General features: G+C 40.5%; 1 non-coding gene across 1 annotated transcript; it reads right to left on the bottom strand.

The window, feature by feature from the left end:
- Nucleotides 1-7,484: 7,484 nt before the first annotated feature.
- trnac-gca (transfer RNA cysteine (anticodon GCA)) lies at nt 7,485-7,556 on the bottom strand. Its single transcript has one exon. It is a non-coding gene; the product is annotated as a tRNA-Cys (tRNA).
- Nucleotides 7,557-10,770: the final 3,214 nt, after the last annotated feature.

Raw genomic sequence — 10,770 nt, 5'->3', positions numbered from 1 at the left:
TATAAGGCTACTGTGAGATGCTGCCAGACCTGCTGAGACTTTTCAGCTGTTTGTGTTTTTGTTTCTGATTTTCACTGTTCGTTGGGGTTTTTCTGTCCCCACTGCTAGGCTAACTGTTCTGTGCCTACCTCGTCTCCCTCTGTTACCCTTCTTAAAGAGCAGAAATACAACTCCCGAATTCAGAGTCATGAAGAAATCAATATTAGTTTGTTTATACATGTTATCAATTTCTGTTGCAAGTAATTAGTTAAAAACTTCTATACCACAAATAAACTATACAGAAAGAAATACTATTATTTAAAGTTCCTCTTTTAGCTCTCTGTAGTGGGACTAAACTTGGACTGCACATGATAAACACCAAGTATCAGGTTCTGGAGATGCCGGTGTTGGACTGGGGTGGACAAAGTTAAAAATGGCACAACACCAGGTTATAGTCCAACAGGTTTATTTGGAAGCACTAGCTTTCGGAGCGCTGCTCCACCACCTGATGAAGGAACAGCATTCCAAAGGCTAGTGCTTCCAATTAAACCCTTTGGACTATAACGTGATGTTGTGTGATTTTTAACGAAGTATCAGGTTCATTTTCCAATCTTTATTTCCTGATCCTGAAAGTTGGAGTGGGGCTGGAGGGTAACAGCTTCCTGTATAAGCTCCACTTTGGAATTGACTTCAAAACACCCACCTAACTTAGAATGTTTGATGACACATTTTATTATTTTTCTTAGGATTAGTAAATAATAATACATTCTTTCACTCAAAGAAATCTTGTCAGTAGCTCTTCCATTTATGAACCAGCGAATTGTGCTTTAGTTGAAGTTTTATACAAACGGAAAGGAATTATGAAAAACAAAGCAACTAATTCACTGCGGCCTTCCCCTTCCCTCACAACCTAGTCAAACCAACTGGAGTACTCCTCCTCTGAACTGAAATCCCCTGTCACTCTGCTATGCACTCATCTCTAAATATTTCCAATTAAACATTGTCACTGCTTGCTTCAATGTTCCATTTGGAAACATTGTGCAAACAATGTGATACAGTATGTGTAAATGAATGGAATATAGCATCAATATAATAACTAAGCATCCTGTAAGCAGTGAGTAAATACTATGGGGAAGGTAGTGTGCTCAGTGAATGCAGCATGTGCCAAATCCATTTGGTCAGCTCCAGTTTGCAGAACAGAAGTGGTATTTAGTTAAATTAACTAAACAATCTGTGCAACAGAGAGATTAAATTACTTTGCCAAAACACCAGAATACTACTTCAATTGCAATCTGGAATTGTATAAAACTCTTCATTAAGTCATCTCATGGATCACAGAATACAACACAGCTATAGGAAGAGGCTGAATAGGCTGGGACTGTTTTCCTTGGAGTGTCAGAAGCTGAGGGGGTGACCTTATAGAGGTTTATAAAATCATGAGGGGCATGGATAGGGTAAACAGACAAGGCCTTTTCTCTAGGGTGGGGGAGTCCAGAACTAGAGAACATAGTTTTAAGGTGAGAGAGAAAAGGTTTAAAGGGACCTAAGGGACAACTTATTCACACAGAGAGTAGTGCATGTATGGAATGAGCTGCCACAGGAAGTGGTGGAGTCTCACACAGTTACAACATTTAAAAGGCATCTGAACAGGGTACAGGAATAGCAAGGGGTTAAAGGGATATGGGACAAATACTGGCAAATGGGACTAGATTAGGTTAGGATAGTCGGTCAGCACGGACGAGTTGGACTGAAGGGTCTGTTTCTATTCTGTGATTCTATGACATGCTAACTCAATTAATATCACATACAAACAAAAATAGCTAGAGAAACTCTGAAGAAGGATCACTAGACCCAAAACATTAACTTCGCTTTCTCTCCACAGATGCTGCTAGATCTGCTGAGATTCTCCAGCAACTTCTGCTTTTATTTCATATTTTCAGCATCCCCAGTTTTTGATTTTTTTTAAAAACTCAGTTACTATGTCTGAAATCAGAGGAACTGTTAGTCAAATGTCAATTATCATTTATTGTGGAATCCTCAGTATGAGACAGCATTATTTTTTTCCATGACCAGTATTTATCCAATGAATGTTTTTTTTGGAAAGTTATAATTGAGTCTTTTAGAGCTGTGTTCCTCAAACCTTTTCCCACTATAGCTCATTTGAGATTTGAAAATTGTCACAACCCCTCAGTGTGAATGGGTCTGTCTGAGACAGGACACCGTCAGAGTTCAGAAAGTGACCATTGTTATCACAGAGTTCACGAACCTAACATTTCTGCTCAAGACCCTCACTTTGGGAAATTGTGCTTTCGAGATTGCATGCCAAGTTCTGTTACAAAATACTAAGTTCAAAAACCACACAACACCAGGTTATCGTCCTATGGGCTTATTAGAAAACACTAGCTTTCAGAGTGCTGCTCCTTCATCAGGTGTCTGAAAACTAGTGTTTTCAAATCAACCCATTGTACTATAACCTGGTGTCATGTGATCTTTGACCTTGTCCAACCCAGTCCAACACCAGCACCTCCACATCAAAATACTCAAATTCATGTCCTAATTAATTGTGAGGCTGTTCGAACTTGATAGGGTAGTCACCGTTACTGTCCGACTCCAAGCTGAAGTCTTTAAAGATTAATAAAGGACACTGCTATTAGGGAGCACTTAAGTAATTGTTAAATTGTCTGTCTTCAACAATTTGACACATAATATTTACAATGTATTTTGGTATATGCCTGAGAAGCCAAGGCATACCAGGCTACTGCTAGGAAATGGGATTAGAATAGTTAGGTGGTTGTTTTTGCACAAACTCAATGGGTTTCAGGTTCTTTTTCTGTGCTGTAGACCTCTCTGACTGCTTTCAGGAGCACAGTGCTCAGCACCGAGTTATAGTCACTGGTGCAAGGATTACCGTACTAAAAAGCTGCTCAAGCTTTAACAAACAACTAACAAATACCTGTGCTGCATGTGGTGACCATAATTGTTGTGCGTAATGCAATGTAGAATACCTTCTCATCAAGTTTCAACAACACATAGCAATGAGTTAGAAACATCCCCAAAATGACACTTACAGTCATAGAGTCATAGAGATGTGCAGCACGGAAACAGATCCTTCGGTCCAACTCATCCATGCCGACCAGATATTCCAACACAATCTAGTCCCACCTGCCAGCACCTGGCCCATATCCCTCCAAACCCTTCCTATTCATATACCCCCTCTCCCTTTTGAAAGTGCTGTTGTTCTGATTATTTTTCCCAAAGTTTCGAAACAATGCAACAGCATAAAATACAGTAATTGCTGCTCCTGGAATTCAAGGAAGCCACCTCCAGCACCTAAAATACCTCAAACAAGGAGCAGCTGTTCCTGCCAGAAATTTTTCCCGTCTTCCATCTTGGATTACCCAGAATCCTTAAATTTCAACCAGAGATATTTCTATTTCTGATTTCACTTATTATTGTCACATCTACCTAGTACAGTGAAAAGTTTTGTTTTGTGTGCAGTACACACAGATAATAACATATAAGGGCAAACAGATCATAGGGTGATTAAACAGCGTGAGGCACATAAAGTTACAGCTGCACAGAAGGTGTACAATAAGCAAGATCAACATTAGATTTGAAATTTGACAGGTCCATTCAGCAGTCTGAAGTCAAATCTTTTGTCACTGTTTTATTTGTTCATGGGATGTAGGTGTAAGCCAGCATTTACTGCCAATCCCTAATTGCCCACAGGATATTTGAGTTGACCACATTGTTGTGGGTCTGGAATTACGAGTAGACCAGACCAAGTGAGGATGGCAGATTTCTTTCTCCAATTCAATGACGTATTTAAACACTTCAGTCCAATGCATTCAACGAAAGGCCAATTTTCAGTTTTGCAACATCATACTTCCAATGCCGTATCGATAAGTGTACAGAATTGATATCATTAATGAACTTTGAATGTAGGTTTGCTCGCTGAGCTGAAAGGTTCATTTCCAGACGTTTTGTTACCTTACTAGGTAACATCTTCAGTGGACCTCATGCAAAGCAATGCTGAAAGTTCCTGCTTTCTATTTATATGTTTGGGTTTCTTTGGGTTGGTGATGTCATTTCCTGTGGTGATGTTATTTCCTGGGATGAAGTCACTTCCTGTTTCTTTTCCCAGGGGGTGGTAGATGGGGTCTAACTAGATGTGTTTGTTCATAGAGTCTGGTTGGAATGCCATGCTTCTAAGAATTCTTGTGCATGTCTTTGTTTGGCTTGTCCTAGGATGGATGTATTGTCCCAGTCGAAGTGGTGTCCTTCCTCATCTGTATGTGAGGATACAAGTAAGAGAGGGTCATGTCTTTTTGTGGCTAGTTGATGTTCTTGTATCCTGGTGGTTAGTTTTCTGCCTGCTTGTCCAATGTAGTGTTTGTTACAGTCCTTGCACAGTATTTTGTAGATGACGTTAGTTTTGCTCATTGTCTGTATAGGGTCTTTCAAGTTCATTTGCTGCTGTTTTAGTGTGTTGGTGGGTTTATGGGCTACCTTGATGCCAAGGGGTCGGACCACTATTCAGACCCCCTTGGCATAATGGTAGCCCATTAACCCACCAACACACTAAAACAGCAGCTAATGAACTTGAAAGACCCTATACAGACAATGAGCAAAACTAACGTCATTTACAAAATAGCGTGCAAGGACTGTAACAAACACTACATTGGACAAACAGGCAGAAAACTAGCCACCAGGATACATGAACATCAACTAGCCACAAAAAGACATGACCCTCTCTTACTGGTATCCTCACATACAGATGAGGAAGGACACCACTTCGACTGAGACAATATATCCATCCTAGGACAAGCCAAACAAAGACATGCACAAGAATTCTTAGAAGCATGGCATTCCAACCAGACTCTATGAACAAACACATCGAGTTAGACCCCATCTACCACCCCCTGAGAAAAGGAACAGGAAGTGACTTCATCACAGGAAATAATATTACCACTGGAAATGACATCACCAACCCAAAGAAACCCAAAGAAAGCAGAAATTTTCAGCATTGTTTCACATGAGACCCACTGAAGATGTTACCTAGTAGGGTAACGAAACATCTGGAAATGAACCTTTCAGCTCAGCAAGCAAACCTACATCCAAAACCTCAACCTGAGCTACAAATCTTCTCAAAACTTGCTATCATAAATGAATCCCAGTGAATAAATGTTACTGTAATTAGTAGAAGGGTGCGAGGAGTTTTGAGGAGTAATTTCTTTTTACACAGATGGTCATGGGATGAGTGGTGGGTTAAATTCATTACCCATAAGGCTGGCTGGAGTAACAACCTTTAAGGCATCAAAAAATGCTGAACATGCACTTGAGATACCACACTGAGTCACAGATCAAGACTTGCAAAGTAGGATTAGTCTGGCTAATTTATTTTATTTTCACCAGGGACATACTAATCCAATTGGTTTGCTTCGTCAGTACCATACTTGTAGTTGCTTGTGGTTTCTATGCAGAACAAGTGTGAATACTTAACAAATGTAACATGTCAAATCCACACCTTCAGTTCAGCTTACACATCAAAAGTGGTTTCTATCTAGATTCACAAAGCGATGCGTGCAACAGAGACTCATCTTTGGAATGACAAGTTAGCAAAGTGTAGGCCTTGTATTTCAACAAGGAAAGTCATGATCTCCAGTCTAATATTTTACCATTACATTATACCCACATTGCAATTGCAAGTATTTAAATCAAAACCCAAAATAAAATGTCAGGTCATACAGATATATTCCAGAGTTATATATGAATGCCATTCAGCCTATCTTCCCTTGGATTGCTCATTGTCTGTTGTGCAATTGGTCCCACAGCCCTGCCCTATCACTGTAGTCCTGCAATTCTACTTATTCCACATTTATCGTTTTGAAAGTTGTTATAGAGTGACATTCCCATATCATTTTAGGCAGTGAATTCCAGATCCTGATGAAAACAGCCGCATTACAGTGAAGACAAATTTACTGGAGTGAAACGTGTCAAATGCTAGGGGACTTCTGGACTTGAATCAAAGACTGACTGATGTGTAATTAAATGTCCTCTCCCTGGGCTACACTCCCAAATCACTGCATTAAGCTAACAAAGCAGAAAATCTGATACTCATTCTGTTGTTACAGCCTGCACTTCAGAAACTGCATTAAACCAAAGTCAATCCGTGAACTTCCATCTCTTCAAGCTCATTCCCTAACTCAGTGTCGTCTCACACATTAACACGGCCCACTTCAGTGAAACCTTGGGCAGACTCACAGAGCTAAATGGCAGCGAAAAATCTTCAAGCGAGAGGGAAATCAAAAGGAGAAAATCGCCTTTAGAACCGCCCTGTATGTCTCTGGGGTTTCCGGGGCATGTGGCAGTGCAGGAGTTAAATGACTTTTTGAACATCGCTATTATGGAAAGTCAGAGTTGGTACCAGCTGGAAACAGCGAGGACAGTCCAAAAGGACTTCAATCTTTTATTGCAATGCACAGGCTGACTTCTGATCCTGGACAGTGAGATACTATTAACCCATAGTATCAGGTTACCAGTGTCAGTATCAGCAACAAAGTTCAGGTGCTTTACAAACGGTTGAACATGAAGAATTGCAAGAACCCTGGGCATGCTTCGGCTAGTTGTGTTACAACAGGAGAGTATTCACTGAACAAAACTAACCTTCCTCTCTGCTAGGGAACAACATGGGACATAGCAGGACAGCAGCACTCGCTCTGTCACTTCGGTCGCCTGTGTGTCGACTTTAACAACTTTGCAAATGAGAGTCCATTCGTTCTGCAATGACAGTGCTATCCATCATTCACAAAAGTTTACACTTTACACACATCAGGAAGAAAAGCCGGAAGAACCCCGGTGGTGTAAGTCAAAATTTGCTGGAAAAGCTCAGTAGGTCTGGCAGCATCGGTGCAGAGAAATCAGAGTTAACGAGTGACCCTTCCTCAGAACCTCAAAGTTTGGGAAGAACAGTTGGTGCAGACTGTAAGTAGGCAGAGAACTCCTGGACAATTAATTCTGTGGCTGCACAATACCCGCGACAGATCTTGCCCGTAGGTAACTTTTAAATTCTATTTGAGAATTAAAACTTTACTCAGATACACAGAAACAGTAGCACTGTGCAGTCAGTCACTGAGGTGAGACGGTTCTGGGAGCAAATCGAATTACGGTAATAAGTTTCAACGGGAGTTTGGGTAGATGCTTGAAAGAGGGGGAAGTTTGCAGATTTGTGGAGAAAGACCAGAAGAGTGAGAGTAAAGGAAAAACCAACAGGTAGACTCTGTTATATTGTCTTGTGATTGCTAGTCCTTCGCTAGGACAGGACCGTCCAGGTGTTCAGTAACTCACTGTCCAAAGGAATGGGTGAATGATGAGGAAGTGAGGCATGAAATACTCACTTATTCAGAAATACGCTTTACACCTCTTCCGGTAAAATCGTAAGTATTTAATAAGTGTGTAATTTTTCTCAATCACCGTGTATTTCTTTGGGGAACATAAAGACATTGAGGGGGCACCCGGATTTGAACCAGGGACCTCTTGATCTGCAGTCAAATGCTCTACCACTGAGCTATACCCCCTCTGCTGGAAATACTCTCTCCATAAAGGAAATTAACGCTAGATTGGGTTTTGCAGATCATCAATTGTTATTGAAGTTGGTGAATTTTAAAAAGCTTCCATCTCACAATTATAATAAGCCGTATAGAAAGACACAGATTTATATAAAGTTCATCTTTTAGCCCACTCTAGTGGGGACAAATTTGCACTGCACGTTATAAACATCTTTTCCAGTCTTATTATTTCCTGATCCTGAAAGTTAGAGTGGAGCAGAAAGGTGATAACTTCCTATCTCAGCTCCACTTTAGAACTGACTTCAAACACTCCCTACTTTAGGATGTATGGGGTCCCTTTCCTAAAATATTGTTAAAAGCACTGAGTATCTCGAGTTTAGCACCAGGCGAAGTAAAGGAGACTCTCAGATTCTGATATACCCCACACCCATCACTGACACTGATATATCCCTCACCCTTCATTGTAACACTCTGATATATCCCACACCCCTCACTGTAACACACTGATATACCCCACACCCCTCACTGTAACACTGATATACCCCACACCCCTCACTGTAACACACTGATATATCCCACACCCCTCACTGTAACACTCTGATATACCCCACACCCCTCACTGTAACACTCTGATATACCCCACTCCTGTCACTGTAACACTCCGATATATCCCACACCCCTCACTGTAACACTCCGATATACCCCACACCCCTCACTGTAACACTCCGATATATCCCACACCCCTCACTGTAACACTCTGATATACCCCACACCCCTCACTGTAACACTCCAATAATCCCTTACCACTCACTGTAACACTCTGATATACCCCACACCCCTCACTGTACACTCTGATATTCCCCACACCCCTCACTGTAACACTCTGATAATCCCTTACCCATCACTGTAACACTCCAATATATCCTCACCCCTCAGTGTAACACTCTGATGTACCCCACACCCCTCACTTGTAATGCTCTGATATACCCTATACCGCTCACTGTAACATTCTGATATATCCTTCACCCTTTACTGTAACGATCTGATGTACCCCACAACCATCACTGTGAAACTCTGATATATCCCACACACCTCACTGTAACACTCCAATATATCCCTCACCCCTTACTGTATCACTCTGATATATCCCACACTTCTCACTGTAACACTGGTATATCCCACACCCATCACTGTGACGCTCTGATAGACCACACAACCCTCACTGTGACATTCTGATCTACCCTACACTCCTCACTGTAACCAGTGATCCTTCTGTAGTAGTTCAAATCTCTTTGGATAATATAGTCATGTGTACTAAGTTGGAACGTGATCTATTAAAACATGATTGGGTGGAGATTGGAATGAATAAAGAGTAATATTTTGATTGGAAATTATTAACAGTATTATTTATAATTTAGAAGTTTGTTATCTGTAATATTGGTATAAAACCATAACTCTTGCAACAGAGATTTGAGCTATATGCTAGTTTTGGATATGTGTCTATTCCATGCTTGCATGTATAAATGTTTAAACAAAGGAACTTGAGGCTTGTCTGGTCGAAGAGGGAATAAAGGGTTAAACTCATGGAGTACTGCACTGTCATCACTCAGGTGAGATCCTGAACTGAGGCCTGTCTGCCCTCTCAGGTGGAAATAAAAGAGACCATAGTGCTACTCCACGAAACAGCATGTTATCCCTGATGACTTGGCCAATATTCATCTTGCAATCAATATCACAGAACAGGTTATCTTTGCATTCTCACATTGATCTAAGTGAGACCTTGCTGTATTCAAATTGGCTGCTGTGTTTCTGTATTACTGCACTGTTTCATTGACTGCGAAATGATTCAGGATGTCCTCAATAAATACATACTTTTTCATAAAAGTAAAATACTTCAGATGTTGAAAATCTGAAATGACCATAGCAAATGCTGGTGAAACTCAGCAGATCTGGCAGCATCTGTAGAGAATCTAATCTAATCTGTGGAGACGGAAACAGAAGTAAAGTTTTGAGTCCAGTTTGGCTCTTCTTCAGAACTGCATAGAACTTCTAAAAACTGGAAGACTGCAGATGCTGTAAATCAGAAACAAAAACAGAAATTGCTGGAAAACCTTCTGGCAATATTTGTGGTGAGAAATCAGAATTAATGTTTCTGGTTGAGTGACACCTACTCAATTCTGAGGAAGGGTCACGTGACCTGAAGCATTCACTCTAATTCATACTTTAACCATTTCTTTTGTCACAGATGCTGCCAGACTTGCTGAGTTTCTACAAAATTGTGTTTGTTGCAAGTCCTTTTCTCCCCCCCCCCCCCTTGGTACTGTTAATATATTGTACATCCATCTGAGCATGCTGACAACAATTTAATTTAAGATTTCACCTGGAGGAAAGAGACCTTTGCCAATCTTACCCCTCTGATAACCTACTGGGAGATAAAAGAACTCAACTTCTGAGAAACATTCAGTTTTTCAATGTCCCTTTCCCAACCCTCCCATCTTCTATCTTTTGTGGCGTAATTCAATTAACTCTTTGCAATATTAATCATGATATGTTCTGGCAAATATATTTTAATAATAATTTAATAACAATGAAGGCATTTAATAATACATTTACAATTAATATTGGGCCATAGGGTTTTAACAATGCAAATGAGCCTCCCCCTGCCTTAACAAATCTGTCTCATTTGAAATATGTTCCACCATTTTTTAATGTTCCATATCCATTTTATTCACTTTTAAATACTTTTATGAAGGAGACAAAATTAAATTGACAACTTTCCACCAATAGTGGATAGAGAACCTCTGGATCATGGAATAATAATGAGAGATATAGTTAGAGTAATTGTCTTTCACCTCGGAATGGGGGATTTCGAGACAAGGGGGTCAATTTTAAAAGTGAGAGAAGAGAAATTTTAAAAAGACTTGAGAGGCATTTTTTTTACACAATGGGTGGTTCACGTGTGGAATGAACTTTCTGAGGAAGTAGTGGATGTGGGTACAATTGCAACATTTAAAAGTCATTTAGATAGGTACATGAATAGGGAAGGTTTGGAGTGATAAGAGCCAGGAGGATTTATGTTTGGGTGCGTGTGTGTAAATGTGAATATCTGGAGGGAGGGGGGTGAGTAAATTTGAATCCAAGTCATTCAAGGAAAATGAAACACCAAAAGTAGCAAATCTGAGGGTGCGGGGATTGGCTGTTTGTAGCCACGTGTGCGGAAGCT

Source organism: Hemiscyllium ocellatum, chromosome 32 (assembly GCF_020745735.1).
Source record: "Hemiscyllium ocellatum isolate sHemOce1 chromosome 32, sHemOce1.pat.X.cur, whole genome shotgun sequence".
In the NCBI taxonomy this organism is placed as follows: Eukaryota; Metazoa; Chordata; class Chondrichthyes; order Orectolobiformes; family Hemiscylliidae; genus Hemiscyllium; species Hemiscyllium ocellatum.
This window is presented reverse-complemented; position numbering and strand designations above follow the sequence as displayed.